Source organism: Canis lupus, chromosome 1 (genome assembly GCF_011100685.1).
Source record: "Canis lupus familiaris isolate Mischka breed German Shepherd chromosome 1, alternate assembly UU_Cfam_GSD_1.0, whole genome shotgun sequence".
NCBI lineage: Eukaryota > Metazoa > Chordata > Mammalia > Carnivora > Canidae > Canis > Canis lupus.
In genome coordinates this window covers 45,239,571-45,255,620 of record NC_049222.1, presented here as the reverse complement: position 1 = coordinate 45,255,620, position 16,050 = coordinate 45,239,571, and the positions used below count along the sequence as shown (strand labels likewise).

The window sequence follows — 16,050 nt, the reverse complement described above, 5'->3', positions numbered from 1 at the left end:
CAGTAGTGGAATTACTGGATCATATGGTAATTCTATTTGTAATGTTTGAGGAACCCCCATACTGTTTTCCAGAGTGGTTGCACCAGTTTGCATTCCCATGAACAATGCTCAAGGGTTCTTTTTCTCACATCTTAGGCAATACCTGCTGTTTCCTGTGTTTTTTATTTTACCCATTCTGACAAGTGGGAGGTACTATCTCATTATGGTTTTGATTTGCATTTCCCTGATGATGAGTGATGTAGAACATCTCTTCATGTATCTATTGGCCATCTGTATGTCTTCTTCAGAGAAATTCTGTTCATGTTTTCTGCCCATTTTTTAATTGGATTGTTTGTTTCTTGGGTGTTGAGTTGTGTAAGTTCTTTATATATTTTGGATATTAACCTTTCATTAGATATGTCATTTGCAAATATCTTCTCCCATTCAGTAAGTTGCCTTTTAGTTTAGTTTTTCTTTTTTTCTTTTAGAATTTATTTTCCAAAATGTCTACAATGAACATGAATTACTTTTGTAAACAAGAAAAATAGTTACCAAAAAAAAAACCCTTAAATATCATACTGAGCCAAATTGAACAGCCTTTCTATTGTTTTTTTTTATTATTTTTTTTAATTTATATAAATTTTAGACAGCTAATATACAGTGCAGTATTGGTTTCTGGAGTAGAATTCAGTGATTCATCACTTACATACAACACCCTGGTGCTCATCATAAGTGCCCCCCTTAATCCCTATGACCCATCTAGCTCATCCCCTACCCCCTCCTCCATCAACTAACTCTCATTTGTTCTCTATTGCTAAAAGTGTCATATGGCTTATTTCTCTCTTTTTTTAATTTTTCCCCTTCCCATACGTTCATCTATTTTCTTTCTTACATTTCACATATGAGTGAAATCATACGGTATTTGTCTTTCTCTGACTTATTTCACTTAGCATAATACACTCTAGCTCCTTCCATGTCATTGTAAATGGCAAGATTTCATTCTTTTTGATGGCCAAGTAATATTCAAGTGTGTGTGTGTGTGTGTGTGTGTGTGTATCCCACATCTTCTTTATCTATTCATCTATCCATGACATTTGGATGGACATTGGGGCTCTCTCCATAGTTTGGCTATTGTTGATAATGCTGCTATAAACATCGGGGTGCATGTACACCTTCCAATCCATATTTTTGTATCCTTTGGGTAAATACCTAATAGTACAATTGCTGGATCATAGGGTAGTTCTATTTTTACCTTTTTGAGGAATCCCCATATTGTTCTCCAGAGTGGCTGCACCAGTTTGCATTCCCACCAACAGTACAAAAGGGTTTCCCTTTCTCTGCATCCTTGCCAACCCCCATTGTTTCTTGTGTTGTTAATTTTAGCCATTCTGACAGATGTTAGGTAGTATCTCATAGTTTAGTTTATTGATTGTTTCCTTCACAGTGTAGAAGCTTTTGTTTTTTTATGAAGTCTCAGTAATTCATTTTTCCTTTTGTTTCCCTTGCCTATGGTGACATGTCTAGTAAGAAGCTGTTACAGCCAAAGGTCAAAGAGGTTTCTGCTTGTGTTCTCTAGGATTTTGATGGTTTCCTATCTCATACTAAAGTCTTTTATCCATTTTGAATTTGTTTTTGTGTATGATGTAAGAAAGTGATCCAGTTTCATTTTTTCTGCATGTTGCTGACCAGTTTTCCCAACATCTTTTGTTAAAGAGACTTTTTTTAAAAAGATTTTATTTATTTATTTATTTATTTGTTTGTTTGTTTGTTTATTTGTTTATTTATGAGAGAGAAAGAGAGAGAGAGCATGAGCAGGGGGAGGAGCAGAGGGAGAGGGAGACACTGAGCAGGGAGCCCCGACGTGGGGCTCGATCTCAAGACACAGGGATCATGACCAGAGCCGAAGTCACATATTTAACCAACTGAACCACCCAGGCACCCCAAAGAGGCTATCTTTTTTTTACTGGATATTCTTTCCTGGTTTGTTGAGGATTAGTTGACCATATAGTTGTGGGTGCCTTTTAATTTTGTTGATTGTTTCCTTTGATGTGCAGAAACTTTTTTTTTTTTTTGAAACTTTTTATGTAATCCCAGTAGTTTATTTTTGCTTTTGTTTTCCTTGCCTCAGGAAACATACATAGAAAAAAGTTGCTATGGCTGATGCCAGAGACATTACTACTGCCTGTGCTCTCTTTTAGGATTTTTATGGTTTCAGGTCTCACATTTAGGTCTTTCATCCATTTTGAATCTATTTTTGTTTATGGTGTAAGAAAGTGGTCCAGTTTCCCCAACACCATTTATTGGATATTTCCATTGGATATTCTTCCCTGTTTTGTCAAAGATTAATTGACCACATAATTGTGAGTTTATTTCTGAGTTTCCTATTCTGTTCCACTGATCTATGTGTCTCTTGTTGTGCCAGTTCCATACTATTTTGATTACTACAGCTTTGTATTATATCTTGAAATTGGGATTGTGATACTTCCAGTTTTGTTTTTCTTTTTCAAAATTGTTTTGGTTATTCTGTGTCTTTTGTGATTCCTCGCAAATTTTAGGATTGTTAGTGCTAGCTCTGTGACAATGCTGTTGGTATTTTGATGGGGACTCCTAAAGACTGCTATGGGTACTATGGACATTTTAACAATATTCATCCTTTTAATCTATGAACATGGAATGCCTAACTATTTGTTTGTATCATTTTTACTTTCTTTCATCAGTGTTTTATAATTATCAGAGGTCTTTCACCTCTTTGATTAGGTTTATTCCTAGGTATTTTATTATTTTTGGTGTAATCATAAATGGGACTGTTTTCTTAATTTCCCTTTCTGCCATTTCATAAGTAGTATATAGAAATGAGATGCAAGTACATTGATTTTGTATGCTGTAAACTTATTGAATACATTTATCAGTTCTAGTAATTTTTTTGTGGAATATTTAGGGTTTTCTATATACAGTACCCTGTCATCTGCAAATAGTGAAACTTACCAATTTGTGTGGCTTTTATTTCTTTTTCTTGTCTGACTGCGATGGCTAAGACTTCCAGTACTATTTTGAATGAAAGTGGTGTGAGTAAACATCCTTGTCTTGTGCCTGACCTTATGGAAAAGCTGTTTTTTTTTTTTTAATTTATTTTTTATTGGTGTTCAATTTACCAACATACAGAATAACCCCCAGTGCCCGTCACCCATTCACTCCCACCCCCTGCCCTCCTCCCCTTCTACCACCCCTAGTTTGTTTCCCAGAGTTAGCAGTCTTTACGTTCTGTCTCCCTTTCTGATATTTCCCACACATTTCTTCCCCCTTCCCTTATATTCCCTTTCACTATTATTTATATTCCCCACATGAATGAGAACATATAATGTTTTCCTTCTCCGACTGACTTACTTCACTCAGCATAATACCCTCCAGGGAAAAGCTGTTTTTCACCATTAAGGATGATGTTAGCTGTGAGTTCTTCTTAAATGACCTTTATTATATTGAAGTATGTTCCCCCTAAACCTACTTTGTTGAGAGTTTTTGTCATGAATGGGTGTTGAACTCTGTCAAATGCTTCTTCTGCCTCTATGAAAATCATCATATGGTTTTTATCCTTTCTCTTGTTGAAATGAGGTGTCGCACTGATTGATTTGCAAATATTGAACCATCCATACATCTCAGGAATAAATTCCACTTGATCATGATGAATGCATTTTTAAATATATTGATTCAGTTTGCTAGTGTTTTGTTGAGTTTGTTGAGAATTTTTACATCTATGTTTATCAGAGATATTGGCCTACAGTTCTCTTTTTTGGTAGTATATTTATATACTTGGTTTTGGTATCAGGGCAATACTGGCCTCGTAGAATAAATTTAGAAGCTTTTCTTCCTATTCTACTTTTTGGACTAGTTTGAGAATAATAGGTATTAAATTTTCTTCAAATGTTTGGTAGAATTCACCTGTGAAGCCATCTGGCACTGTTTGTTGGGAGGGTTTTTTTTTTTATTACTGATTCAATTTCTTTGCTGGTAATTGGTCTGTTCAAATTTTCTATTTCTTCCTGATTCAGTTTTGGAAGATTTTATGTTTTTATGAATTTATCCATTTTTTCTAGGTTGTCCAAATTGTTGGGATATAACTTTTCCATATAAATTTTTTGCTAATATTCTCTTACAATCCTTTGTATTTCTGTGGTGTTGGTTTTTATTTCTCCTCTGTCATTTCTCTCTCTGATGAGTCTAGCTAGTTTATCAGTTTTGTTGATCTTTTGAAAGAACCAGGTGGTGGTTTCGTTGTTCTGTTCTACTGGGTTTCTTTGTTTCTATTTCATTTATTTCTCCTCTAGTCTTTAAAATTTCCTTCTACTGGTATTAGATTATAGGGTTTATTCTTTTTTATTCCTAGCTCCTTTGGGGGTAGGTTAAGTTGGTTGAGATGTTTCTTGCTTCTTGAGGTAGGCCTGTTTTGCTATTAACTTCCTTCTTAGAACAACTTTTGCTGCATCCCAAAGATTTTTTGAGCCATTGTGTTTTCATTTTCATTTGTCTCTAAGTATTTTTTATTTCATCTTTGATTTCTTAGTTGACACATTCACTGTTTAGTAGCATGTCATGTAACCTCCATGTATTTGTGTTCTTTCCAAATTTTTTTCTTCTGATTGATTTCTAGTTTCATAGTGCTATGGTCCAAAGAGATACATGGTATGACTCCAGTTTTTTTTTTTTTTTTTAATTTGCTGAGGTATGTTTTGTAGCCTAATATGTGATCTATTCCAGAGAATGTTCCATTCTCTGCACTTGAAAATGATGTGTATCCTCCTGTTTTAGGATGGAATGTTCTAAATCTATCTGTTAAATCCATCTGGTCCAATGTATCATTCAGAGCCACCATTTCCTTGATTTTCTGTTTGGATGACCTCTGTATGGATGTAAATGGAGTGTTAGTGTCCCCTACTATTATTGTATTACTATTGATTAGTTCCTGTATGTTTGTTATTAGCTGCTTTTTGGATTTGGGTGCTCACGTGTTGGGTGCATAAATATTTACAATTGTTATATCTATATCTTCTTGCTGGATTATTCCCTTTATGATTATATAGTGTCCTTTTCTTTCTATTTTTTTTAGATTTTATTTATTTATTCATGAAAGACACACAGGGAGAGGCAGAGACATAGGCAGAGGGAAAAGGCAGGCAGAGGGCTCCCTGCAGGGAGCCTGATGTGGGACTCAATCCCAGGACTCCAAGATCACACCATGAGCCAAAGGCAGATGCTCAACTGCTGAGCCACCCAGGCATCCCTATAGTGTCCTTCTTTCTCTTTTATTATAATCTGTTTTAAAGTCCATTTTGTCTGATATAAGTATTGCTACTCTGGCTTTTTTTTCCACTGCCATTTGCATGAAAAATGCTCTTCTATCCTTCGCATTCAATCTGCATCTGTCTTTCGCTCTAAAATGAGTCTCTTGTAGGCAACATATAGATGGGCCTTCCTTTTTTATCCATTCTGTCACCCTGTGTCTTTTGATTAGAGCATTTAGTCCATTTACACTCCAAAGTAGTTATTGACAGGTATGTACTTGTTGACATTTTGTTACTTGTTTTATGATAGTTTTTGCAGTTCTTCTCTGTCCCTTTCTTCTCTTGCTCTCTTCTCTCAAGGTTCACTGGCATTCTTTCTTTCTTTTCTTCTTTTCTTCTTTCTCTCTCTCTTTTATGTAAAGATTTTATTTATTTATTTATTTATTTATTTATTTATTTATTTATTTAAGAGAGAGAGAGAGAGAAAGAGTGAGAAGGGAGAGGGGCAGGGGGTGAGAGAGAGAGGGAGAGAAGCAGACTCCCTGCTGAGCGTGGAGTTCAATGTGGGGCATAATCTCACAACCCTGAGATCATGACCTGAGCCAAAATTAAGAGTCGGACCCTCAACCAACTAAGCCACTCAAGCAGCTCTCTTTCTTTCTTCTTCTTTTTCTTTCTTTCTTTCTTTCTTTCTTTCTTTCTTTCTTTCTTTCTTTCTTTCTTTCTTTTTCTTCTTTCTTTCTTAAGGTTTATTTATTTTGAGAGAGAGAGAAAAAAATGGGGAGGGAGAGGAGATCTCAAGCAAAATCCCTGATCAGCTTGGAGCCCAAAAATACAGGGCTCAATCTCACAACCCTGAGATCATGACCCAAGGTGAAACCAAGAGTCAGATGCTCAACTGACTGAGCCATCCAGGCACCCCATCCCTGGCTTTCTAGAGTGATAGAGTTGGATTATTTTCTCTTTATTTTTTACATATATCTATTACTGGTTTTCGATTTGTGGCTACTATTAGGTTTGTATTTAATGTCTTATGCATATAATAGTTGATGGTTGCTTAAGTTTGAAGCCATTCTTTGGTCCTCTCCCACCATGTTTTAAGTATATGGTGTCATATTTTACATCCTTTTATTTTGTGACTTCCTTAACTGATTTGCATTTTTAATTTTTTTAAAAAGATTTTATTTATTTATTTGACAGAGAGAAACTGTGCCAGCAGGGGGAGAGGCAGTGGGAGATGGAGAAGCAGACTCCCTGCTGAGCAGGGTGCCCGAGATGGGGCTTGATCCCAGGACCCCGAGATCATGACTTGAGCCAAAGAGAGATGCTTCACTGACTGACCCACCCAAGTGCCTGTGATCTTTATAGATATACTTATTTTTATTGCTTTTGTGTTTCCTACTTTTCTTACTCCTACTTAATGGTATTTCCTTTACTATTTCAGGAGTCCCCTTTAACATTTCTTGTAGGGCTGGTTAAAATTCCTTTAAATTTGTCTGGGAAACTATTTATCTCTTTCTATTCTGAATGATAGCCTTGATGAATAGAGTAGTCTTGGCTGAAGGTTGTTTTTTTTTTTTTTTTTTTTTTTCCAGCACTTTGAATATATCATGCTACTGTCTTCAGACCTGCAAAGTTTCTGCTGAAAAATCAACTAATCGCCTTATGGGGTTTCCTTTGTATATGACTGTTTTCTTTTCTCTTGCTGCTTTTAAAAGTCTCTCCTTATCACTACTTTTTGTGATTTTAATTACTATATGTCTTGGTGTGGACCTCCTTTGGGTGATTTTGTTGGGAGTTCTCTGTATCTCCTGCATCTAGATTTTTGTTTCTTTCCCCAGATTTGGGAAGCTTTTAGCTGTTAATTACTTCAAATAAATTTTCTTCCCCCTTTTCTCTTACTTCTCTTTCTAGGATCTCTGTAATGCAAATGTTATTATGCTTGATGGTGTCACCGAGTTCCCTAAGCCTCTTTTCATTGTTTCTTGTCTTTCCTTCTCTCTTGTTCATCTTGGTTACTTTCCATTACTATATCCTCCAGGTCATTGATTTATTCTTCTACTTCTTCAAGTCTACCATTTATTCCATCCGGTGTATTTTTAATCCCACTTATTGAGTTCTTCATCTCTAATTTGTTCTTTTTTATGTTTCCTATCTCTTTGTTAAGGGTCTCATCAAGGTCCTTCACTGTTTTCTCAAGTCCCATTGAGTATCTTTGTGACCATTACTTTATATTCTCTATCAGGCACATTACTTATCTCCATTTTATTTAGGTCTCTTGTTATGATTTTGTCCTGTTCTTTCATTTGGGACAAATTCCTTGGTCTCATTTTATCTAACTCTCTGGGCCTGTTTCAATGTGTTAGAAAAGTCAGCTATGTCTCCTGTTCTTGAAACTAGTGGGTTTATGAAGAAGAGGTTCTGTAGTGCCCTGTGGTGCAGTGTCCCCTGTTCACCAGAACCTGGCACCTCAGGGGTGTCTCCCATGTGCATTGTGTGTGCCCTACTGTTGTGCCTAAGCAGCTTTTGCCTTCAGACCAGCTGTCTGCAATAACTTGGTCCCCGTGGATGTTAATGGGCCAGTCTGGGGCTGTCTTGGGTTTGAGCTGAGTCAGACCAGACATTTGCCAGAGATGTGTTAGCACCAAACTGCCAGGTGCTTTCTCTGTGTTGTCTCAAGAAGCTTTTGTGGGTGGGCAGACCCTGCAATCAGACTCAATGTCTGCTCCCAAGCTGCGGCTCAGACCTCAGCAGGACTGATGTATATGGACATCTTTCCCTCTTCTCAGGGTAGGAGTCACTTTACAGCAGTGCTGGCCCTTGTCAGGGCTGCCTGCACACTGCCAGGTCTGTGGCACGCTTTGGATGGGCTCCAGCCAAGTGTGTATTGGAGGGGGCGGGTCCACAGGAGAGCACAGCAGCTGGGCTTGTGGTGCCAGCAAGGTCCCCTGTTCCTGGAGAAGACTCCCAATAATCCCTGCCCATGCAGCACATGCTCTGAGATTAGTAAACAAATCTCCTTCTTGTATACTTCAGGCAGTGTTTTTCAAACTGCTGTTTCTTTGCTGTATCTCCACAGGGCTGTTTGCTGTACTGTCTCTTTGAGTTAATTATTTCTGAATCAAATAAAGTATCTATTATAATGCTATACACCTTAAAGATGTCCAGTCAATTCTTGCTTACAATATGGTTATATAGACAATGTTTATTTTCACTGGAGCCTTCAGCATAGGAAAAGTGTTTGCTGAACACATAAAATTTCTGTAAAATGTAAGACTTACGGAACATGAGCATGGCTTTTCTCTCAAGTTTCTGTTAATGGCTCTGAGTTCCACTTTCTCAATTTCCTCATCCCCATGAAACTTGCCCTTGGACTTCATTACAGCTTTTCTGGTTGGACTCTTCCTGAATTCCTTTTACTTCTTCCCAACCCCATTCATTATAGTAAGACTTTTCCACTCTCATGTCAATAGCATTGTCTTCCTAACCTCCTGTTAGATACATGCTGCTGCTACTGCTTCTTACCGAAAGCACTGGCATGTGGGTTTTGGATGCAACAGTTCTAAGTGGGCCAGAAGAAAAGGAGAAACAGATACACTTCTGCTTGCTGACAAGGATAGCTTACGCCACATTTGAAGCAGAAGGTTGTTGGTGTGGAGTCATCTGACAGGATCTTTAGAAGGGAAGTGAGCTTTTGAAATTTACCTAGAGAATGGACTTGGCAAAGATATTAGACTAGCAGCTTTCTCCTCGTAAGCAGAGCTATGAAGTCAGTTCAGGTATACTGGTGTATAGTTGAATAGGCACAAAAAGAGCTCCTCAAAAAGTTACAATTTGGTGATGATATACAATTTTAGGGCTTGGGTTTCAAAACTAGGGTATTAAATGAGCTAAAACATGACCTGGAGCTCAGATTTATATGGTTGTCCATTTTTTTTAAAGAAAGAAAAAGTCTCAGGGTGTCCTATAACTATTATAGTGAACATTCATCAAATATGTCATATATGTCACCTATTTATGCATATAAGGAATATACATATTGCCATGTTGGTACATATAGACTTACCTGATTCTCTTAACAGCCTTATCCTATTGCATTTTAAAAAAGGAATTTACAAACTTTAGTGATAGAATGGAGAAATAATGTCATGTAGAAAAAAATTTGCTTTTTAAACTTTGTGTCTAGCATATAACAAATACTTATTGAATTAACAGATACAGAATGAATAAGCCTTTATTATCTTAAGTTAGAGCAATAATACCTTGAACTTATAGCTATTCATTCTTTTTTTAATCCAAACTTTCTAACCACAAGCTTTAAATAAGCCACAAGCTTTAAAATCCAAATTTCAGGCTTTTAAATTAGATTTAGTTTTCAATAGGACTATTTATAACCTTTCCATAAGAGATTAGATTTGTATCATTACACTATAAGAAATAGGTTTCCATTAAAAAGGAAAAAAAATTACATTAAAATTTTGTCTTTTAGGGACACCTGGGTGGCCTAGTGGTTGAGTGTCTGCCTTGGCTCAGGGCATGATCCTGGGGTCCTAGGATTGAGTCCCACATCAGGCTCCCACAGGGAGCCTGCTTCTCCCTCTACCTATGTCTCTGCCTCTCTCTGTATGTCTTTCAGCATCTGCAGTGATCTTCCAAAGGTAAAGGATTGACGAAATCTCTCTGCCCTCAATTTTTCTCCACTATGGTGGAGAATTCTAAAAATATTGCTATCTTACCATTTTTCCAAAGAGAAAAGAAAGAAAGAGAATATAGTGGTTGTCTACTCTGTATGCCTCTGGAACAGTTTGCTTCCTTCTTTACCCCCACCCTTCATCCCCCTCTCCCAAGAAGGTACAAAGAACCACATTTGTGTATTTTATTATTCCATGTCATTGGAATGAGAGTCCCTGTTTTAAACAAGCAGCCCTGAATGCAGGAGACTACACAGAAGCTCAACGCAGGGGGCTGCTGTCCTGGCTTTCTCAATTATCTGCAAATATGAACTCCTTGCTCAGCAACTCCGCAAGAGAATCTATAGAACAATTTTGGTTCCTTTTAATGGGGTAGACCCAATTTGTCACCTGTTTAAGAAAATTTCTTTGTGGGAATCCCTCGCAGCTCAATGGTTTAGTGCTGCTTTCAGCCCAGGGCCTGATCCTGGAGACCCGGGATCTAGTCCCACGTCAGGCTCCCTCATGGGGCCTGCTTCTCCCTCTGCCTGTGTCTCTGCCCCTCTCTCTCTCTGTGTCTTTCATGAATAAATAAATAAAATCTTAAAAAAAAAAAAAGAAAATTTCTTTGTTAAAGCACCATTTTCTATAACAAGAGGATATTGATAACTTGTGTGGAGTCCTAACTCAACTCAAAATTTAACTGGGAAATGCACCCACCTCGATTATTATGAGCCAGCAACGCTCCTGTTGTTACCTGCTCACACGGAAACCTGAGGCGGTCCAGGTGTACCTCCTGGCGAGGGAAGTGGCTGGGAAATCCGCCTTTTGTCATTGCAATGAGGTAATGAGAAACATGCGAGGAGCCCTCTCCTGTCTCATCAGCACTGTCCCAAGGGCAAGCTGAGCAGTCTGGTGACAGACCACAGTGGTACAGACCATTACCCCAAACGCTCCCAGCTCCTGTGAAGAGTACATGAACAAGCAGCCCATCAGAGGGTCCCCCCAGGCCATCCACAGCCTCAGGGACCACCATCCACTCCTGGAAAGTTATACTTTGCTCCTATTTTATTCCCAATCCAGCACAATGTTAGTAGTACAAAGGCTTACTAGTGGAGGAAGACAAAAAACAAAGTTCAAGAGAATGATTCCTTGCTACCTAACTCCCACCCCACCCCCTTGGGGGCCGGCCCTGTCCACTTTCACCTGCCACCTCTGGACTCCCTCATCCTGTCTTCCTCCCTACCTTAGACAGCGGCCTCCATGCCTCCCACACCGCTCAGCCGCCTCTGACCCCTCCTGGCCTTCACTCCCACAACCACTTGGTCTCCAGCCTTCTCCTTGTCACCTCCTAAGGAGTGTCCAAACCTCTCCTCCTCTCCACCATTCCCACCAGAAGCCCAATCACCACAAGTTCCTGGTAACCCTCTGGCGCTTCGGGACCTGGCAAAGTGACATCTGTCTGTGAACACCTTCCAGGGCCTGTCTGGGTGGAACGAGCTCTGTGCTTCCACTGCATTAGGACTATTGCTTCCCCTCCCTAACTAGACAGTGGACCCTAGGACGGGGGTATACTCCTCATCTGTGAAATGGGATGTTACTTGATGTTATTTTATTTCATGTCATAAGTGAAATGACAATAATGTTACTTGTCTGATGAGGTGGTTACAAGATGTAAATGATATAAATGGTCTGAATCACTGAGCTCAGCGCTTGGCAGAGTAAGCGCTCGGTAAATGTGCACATGTCATCAGGCTGTGGATCTCCTCTCCCCAGGTTAGCATACAGTGAGGGTGGCGGGCACTCTTCCTGAATCAGGACGCAGAACATCATAGGTAACTCAGGGGTGCTCGTCTCATGAGTGGACTGTTTCCTCTGTGGAGCTGTGTCCATCTCTCGCTGGGCACACACGTTTTGCAAAGCCCTGTGGAAACTGGATGCTTTGTCCCCACGGGCAGGAATCACTTCTTTCTTTCCCCTCTATCACACCAGCTTCTTCTATTCGTTAGCATAACTGGGTTCTGAAAAATCTCCCTCTCCCCTTTTCTGCTTTCATCTGGGAGCTGCTGGTGGATAACTCTTCCGTGCAGGCTCAAGTTCATCTTCATCAGAAGGTGGATGAGGAATGTTGTCGGAACTCTGTAGAGATGACAACTCTCACCTCACCCTCTCTGCTTCCCAGGAAAAGCTACATGGTTAGCGGGGGCTCCCCTTTAATAAAAATCCAATGCCCTTCCTTTTCTGGCCATATTGCATTGTGTCATCCCAGATGTGATTACACTAGGAAATTTCTGTAAAGCACTGACCATCATACATTTTCAAAGAAAGTGAACGTCAATATACCTGGAAGGAGAAACCTCTGTGTGTCTGTGCAAACATGTGTATGCATGCACCCGCAAGTGTGTTTGTGCACACCCACAGCATAGTATAACAGCTAGCAGCCCCTGCTGGAGTCAGAATGTCTGGTTTAAATCCTGGCTCCATGTCTTACATGAGTTTTGTGACCTTAGGAAATGACTTAGCCCTCCAAGCCTGTTTCCTCATGTATAAATGGGGACAATAGAGTATACCAGATGGAATCAGATGGAGATTAAATGAGTTCATATCTGTAAAGCACACAGTAAGCACCACATGTTATAACAAGCTAAAAACAACTACAGAATTCCTTTATCCTAATGCTTTCTTTTCAACATATTTTCAAACACGAAAAATAAATAATATGTGGCACAGTGTGGGCTGTGTCCGATGTAGGTGGTCTTTATTGCTCTTTGATGGATTGATATCCAAATTCATATCTACAACACAGCCCTGGCTTACTCTGTGGAACAACCCAAATGACTTTAGCACAAAATCAGCATTGCGTAAAGAAACTCAACTGTATACTTGCCTAGGGAGAAGAAATTCACAGACTGATGATATACTAACATTTACTGAACATTTATTTACTCAGTGCCATGCACTAAACTCAGTGATTCAGATCATTTATTTCATTTGCATCTTGTAACCACCTAATAAAATAGGTAACATTATTGTCCCATTTCACAGATGAGGAGTTACCTGGGTTGTAAGAAGGATGAGCCACCTGCCTGTGGTCAGAGAGCTGCTTATCAGCCGACCTAGGCTGGATGGGTCTGATGACCAATTATATGGTAAAGACAGGACTCTTCATTTTACTAATGAACTCCTTTCCATTTTGAAAATATAGTTCCAGAGCTCCAAGTAATTATCATTGTTACCACATGGATGTTTATTAAATATTGGCTGTTGGTTATAATGACCAAGCCCTAGACCAAATTGGGAAGCTGGGCATGGCCTTCTGTGCCCCTTCCCCAATATCTCCTCTAGGTCCCAGGATAGACATCACACAATAAACAACCACTGGCTGTTGCTAGGAGCTTAAGCCATGAACTTTCTTAGGGGATATTTGTACTTTAATTGAAAAACTGACGATGCCTTTGAGAATGAAAAGAATGATGAGACACCATGGAATCTCAGACATTCATATAAGCAACGAGGGTGATTTAATTGAGACCTCCCCATAGCCCGTCAATCACTCCGACAGATCGACCCTGATGGTACACATTCATATGAGATAATATTGTGACTGCACTGAGTAATTTCTGTATTTCCCTTCCTGGTGAGACCTTGACCTGAGTTATCCTTTGTTACAAAGTACACATGGTTGTAAACTGTGTCTATTTCCTCAATTGGTGTCAGTTCTGACTCAAACCAGTTTAGGCTAGTAATGAAGTAAGAACCAGAAAGCCAAAGCCCCCTGACACTTGAGGCAATTGATACCGGGGTAGATATAAACTTGAGAACTCCTACAGGGAGAGAGGCAGATCTCTACACGAGGACACAGGGTCGCCTGAATCCCCCTTGCAAGGAAAATATAGGTTCAGATCCTGAGTTGAATATGAAATGTGGGAACAGGTCCAGAGATCTAATTATCTTTCCTTTTCCATTACCGAACTCTACTCAGTACACTAGCCCCTGTTTCTAGTTAGTAGTTGTGTTAGTTTGCTAGGCTGCTGTAACAAATGACCACACGCTGGTGGCTTTAAGTAACAGAAATTTATTCTCTAAAGATTCTGGAGACAGGGCAGCCCGGGTGGCTCAGAGGTTTACCGTTGCCTTCAGCCCAGGCTGTGGTCCTGGAGTCCTGGGATCAAATCCCACATCAGGCTCCCTGCATGGAGCCTGCTTCTCCCTCTGCCTGTCTCTCTCTCTCTCTCTCTCTCTCTCTCTGTGTGTGTGTGTCTCATGAATAAGTAAATGAAATTTTAAAAAGTACCTTCAATTTAAAAAGAAAAAAAATATTCTGGAGACTGGAAATCTGAGATCAAGGTGTCAGCAGGGCCGTGATCTTTGTTAAGGCTCGAGGAGAGAATCTGCCCCATGCCTTTCTGGTAGTTGCCTGCAATCCTTGGCGTTCGTTGGCTTGTGAACACATCACTCCGATCTCTGCCTCTGCCACCCCGTGGTGTTCTGCTCCTCTTATAGGGACACTAGTCATGTTGAATTGGGGCCCTAACGACCTCAACTTCACTTGCTACCTCAGTAAGACCCTATTTCCAGATGAGGTCACATCCACAGATACCAAGAGTTAGGACGTCAACCTATTTTTTGAGGAGACACAATTCAACCCACAACAGTAGCAGGACACTAAACCTCAGCACCAAAGAGATCTAGTCCCTTCCAACTTAGAACTCCAGTCTCTGTCAGACACTTATTTAGTTAATGTGAGATTCTCCCCAGTTCCCTGCTCCTTGTCTTCTCTCTGGATATAAAGTAAGGTCTAGGAGGAGGCTGGGTGGGGGCAGGTGAGGGGTTCTGAAGAACGAGGGCAGAGCTGGCCCAGTATGAGGGACATGTGATTGGCACAAATGCCTTAGTGCTCTGAGTCTATCCAGCCTGGACCTGGGCATCATGCTTGGCCTCACAGCTGCACCAGCCCCCCACCAGTAGAACTCCATAGTGTTCTCCTTGCCTCGACCCGGAGTCCTCTTCCAGTCTGCTGGGCCATCTTTGGTCCAGCTTTGTGCCTTACTCTGGGGAACAGACAGATTTGGGAAGTCCACCTCCCACAGCACTTGGGGCCCTTGGGGTACACAGGACCTGAAAGCTGTCCTCTGGCTCTCAGTCTAAAGTTGGCTTTTTTTTTTTTTTTTCCAGTTCACTGCTCCACTGGATGGGAGCTTCTCAAGAGGCCCTAATTCTCTGGAGGCTGACCCCCAGGGACACTGCTTTGGGATCTTCAAATCTTCTCTAGGTTATTTTATCCCTATCCTCAGGGACAAGGGCACAGCCCAGCATAGCAACCAGCTAAACCATCTGATCCTCTATGTACCCTAGGCCCCCTCACCCTGGCCCTGTGCCTTAGCCCAGGACAGGTGTTTATCTCCAGCCTCAAAGTACATTTGTGCAGGGAGGTGCTGCCCTTAGGATATCACATAAGCTTCTCTATTCTACAGTTTTCCTTTGAAAATGCCCAAAATGAACCAAATGGTTCTTAATTTCATGCTTCTAGAAACAGAAGAGGAGCTTATATTAGACCAACCCTTCTGAAGCAAAAAACTAGCACTAAAGCCAAATATATAGGCACATCCACTCTTATGTTTGGAGTCATTAAAGAGCTGCCCAGACACTGAAGTCTAGGACCAAAATCTCTGAGAAAAGTGAATTTTGGAGAAGGGAGCCCAATATTCAGCTTCCTTTTCTCCTAGAGGTGTTTTCCAGTCACTAAGCTGCCAAGATAGCCAGAGAGAAGGTATCTGCATGAACTGGGCCCCCTAAAAGTCTAGCATCCAGATAATGTATAAACTTAGACAAATCAACTAACTAAAAAAAAATCAGTCATTGCAATTAAAATATGGGCAAAAGATTGGAACAATTACTATACAAAAAAAGATAACCAAATAGCTCATAGACATGCGAAAAGATGTTCTATCTCAGTCACCAGGGAACTAAAAAACTAAGACAACAAAGAGACCCTACAGCATACCCTCTAAATAACTAAAACTAAAAAGATGATAATCTCAAGTGTCAGCAAAGATGTGTCTAAGTCTCATAAATTGCTGGTGGGAGTATGAACTCATGCAATCACTTTGGAAAAACTTTATGAC

General features: G+C 40.1%; 1 protein-coding gene across 6 annotated transcripts in view; it reads right to left on the bottom strand.

Moving 5' to 3' along the window:
* SCAF8 (SR-related CTD associated factor 8) overlaps positions 1-16,050 on the bottom strand; it is a 221,958-nt gene that overhangs the window by 1,190 nt on the left and 204,718 nt on the right. Inside the window, exon 25 of one of the 6 annotated variants that reach the window (XR_005353698.1) lies at positions 10,646-10,888. The exons of the other annotated variants lie outside the window; for them this stretch is intronic. The gene's annotated coding sequence lies outside the window, so the exon portion shown is untranslated. The remainder of the gene's footprint in view (positions 1-10,645; positions 10,889-16,050) is intronic. 6 annotated transcript variants of the gene reach the window in all.